This window comes from Cynoglossus semilaevis, chromosome 16, assembly GCF_000523025.1.
Source record: "Cynoglossus semilaevis isolate Cse_v1.0 chromosome 16, Cse_v1.0, whole genome shotgun sequence".
Taxonomy (NCBI): domain Eukaryota; kingdom Metazoa; phylum Chordata; class Actinopteri; order Pleuronectiformes; family Cynoglossidae; genus Cynoglossus; species Cynoglossus semilaevis.
In genome coordinates, this window is record NC_024322.1 from 16,725,095 (window position 1) to 16,727,845 (window position 2,751).

The following is a 2,751-nucleotide window of genomic DNA, read 5'->3' on the forward strand; positions in this document are numbered from 1 at the left end:
GTGGGGGGGGGGGTTATAAATAAAATATGCAACCAGGGCAAAAAGAGAGGTTGAGAGAAAAGAGGACAAGTTGGAGGAAAGAACTGAAAAACAACACAGTGTCAGGACTTTTAAAGGAGCAGCACGTGTAAAATGAAAACAGTCCTACCTGCTGACGGGCGGGTGAGGTCGGTGGGAGGAAGAAGAGAGGACAGTCCAAGGGTCCTGAACGGAGGCGGGGGTGTGGTCCACGGTCTGCCTCAAAGCAGGGCTGGAGGGTTTTCCAGCCCAGGGGAGGAAGGATGGAGTGACAGGGAGCAGGGAGTCGGGGAGACTTAAGGGGGAGGGGGGTGAGTCGCCTGCTTCTTGATTCCCTGTTTTTTCCTCCCCCTGGTTCCTTCTCCTCCGATGTACACAAACTCTCTCTCTCTCTCTCTCTCTCTCACAGCAGAACCAGAATCACTCTGCGAGTGGAGCCACAGAAATAGTCCTCACATTTACACACTCCGCCACAGGGGGAGGAAAGGGGGCAGATGCCCTCCCTCTCTTCTCCAGGCAGCCAATGAGAGGCAGCGTGGAGTCGTCAACGAGCCAATGAAGGCGGAGACGTTCTGAACCCAATAAGTGCAAACGCTGAAAACCTGTCACAATAATCACACTGGAGAGAGAGAGAAGAAAAAAAAATCTGTCCAAGTTTCACACTCCGGCCACTGGGCAGCGACGTAGAGCCACTAGACATTAGACTGATTAGATTCTGGGCCTTTTAACCCAGAACAATATCCCAGCATGCTTCACTCCAAACACTGGCTCAGTGGCTGAAACAGAAGAAAGAGAACAGTGAGTGAGACAAAAACACAAAAAATGAACGAAGGTTTTTATGCTAAAGAAATAATTAAGTCATAATTAATTATAATTAATAATTACAGCAGGTGTAAAGACTGTGATTTTTTATGAAGTTCTCTTTGCAAGAAAACTTGAATTATCGAAGAAGAAGAAAAATAAATCTTCATCAACAAATATTTATATTTATCGGACAATAAGAAAGATCGCAACTAATATTGTAGCACCGAGGATGTATTAGAGAAGTAGCCGTGTTCTCTTACCCCCCCCCCACGGACCCCGTACAGATGTAAAGGACAGTTTAGTCGAACGTGACACTGATACACCCGCAGGAATTGAAGAAAGAGACACACACACAGATCTTCTTTAACAGCTGTGAATATGTTGATTCTTACTGTTTTTATAGTCATCTGCTGCCACCTAGTGGAAGCCTATTTAATTAGTCTGCCTGGGTTCAACTTAATCAGCAGTAAATCAATAATAGTTTTCAGACCAAATGGATCATTTACACGTACCACTCATGTGCCGCGACCCAGTGGTTGGAATGTCAGCAGAAAGGGTGCCGCGACCCAGTGGTTGGAATGTCAACAGAAAGGAGAAAAAAACAAAACAAGAAAATACAGAGAGAAGGTAGAAACCGTCGATGGTCACAGGTTCAAATCCCGGCTGTGATTACCTCAGACAGTGGAAGGTTCTACCTCACAGGAAACCTTGTCATTTACCGTGGCACGGTTCTACGGCGCGGCGCTGGTACTGTGTCTGCGTGAGAGAGAAAAGGACATAAAAAATTCATCAGCAGATGGAGGTGGATGTCACATCCCATCTGTATCCAGCTGCTCTGACGGCCGCGGATGGCACCGGGCCGCGACCCGGGTGGACACAGAGGTGTCGGTGGAAAAATGGGTTCAGAGGTGACGTGTCACGGTGCGTTCAGGTACTGTTTGATTGGACTTTTTGTGTGGTATTGTTTAAATTAAATAAACACTTCCTGTGATGTCACACATCCTGCGTCCAGTGATTGTGAGTCATCTCAGGGTCTGGGACGGGTCTCGACCTGCCGTCACCTGATGAGGCAAACATTGAATCGGTTAAAAATCGATACAAATTTTGTGACACTTCCCATGGTTGAAATAAACAAATAAATCGAGCATCGAGGGGTAAGGATTAGGTCGCGTTATCTCAAAAAGTCACTGGTCATTCCATGACACTACCCACTCTGGTACAGTAGGTGGCAGTATGCACCTAAAATCGTTGGTTGTGACGCACTATTAAACTTCCCTCCGTAGGATAAGTGACGTTCAGGTGTTGAAACAGAACGTGGGAAAATCGTGAATCACGTCGTATCGTGAGTTGAGTGAATCGTTCCATCCGTTCCGTCCAAACCTTGAACCACGATCTCCTCCAGGTCTCCATTAGAGACAAGAACAAGTACAACTGACAGGCGGTCCAATGATTCCCCCCCCCCCCGCCCCGCCTGCCTGACTGCAGACCTATTTTGGCCCACTGCACCACAGCAGCTACAGTCAGAGCTGCAAACAAAGGTAATTTACAACCAGCATGTGTAATTACGAGGTACTGGTGTAAGGACGTGCGAGTACTTGTCACAGTAATACGTGGAAAAAGTTTCAGTTTCCATCACATACTGAGAAAACAACCAGAAAATAATTTTTTTTTTTTTTTAATATTTCAGCTGTAGTATTCACTCAGTACACAGTACACAGTACTCGTGTACAGTATCCAGGTGAAAACAGCAGCTGGAGGGATCAGAGTACTGGATGAAGGATGAAGTATTTAAAGAGTACTTAAAGCCTCTCTGTACAAAGCCAGGAATATCCTCTCCAGATAACATCCTTCCTCATGAAATATTTACAGTCAGGAGGGAAAAAATAGACTTAAATGCCAGTCGACTCGGGGGGGGTGGGGGCGGGGGGG

The 2,751-nt window shown here is 46.5% G+C and overlaps 1 protein-coding gene across 1 annotated transcript in view; it reads right to left on the minus strand.

The window, feature by feature from the left end:
• The window catches only part of pcbp3 (poly(rC) binding protein 3), a 28,969-nt gene extending 28,492 nt beyond the window's left edge, over positions 1-477 (minus strand). Inside the window, exon 1 of the mRNA XM_008329030.3 lies at positions 149-477. The gene's annotated coding sequence lies outside the window, so the exon portion shown is untranslated. The remainder of the gene's footprint in view (positions 1-148) is intronic.
• Between the last annotated feature and the right edge of the window lie 2,274 nt (positions 478-2,751).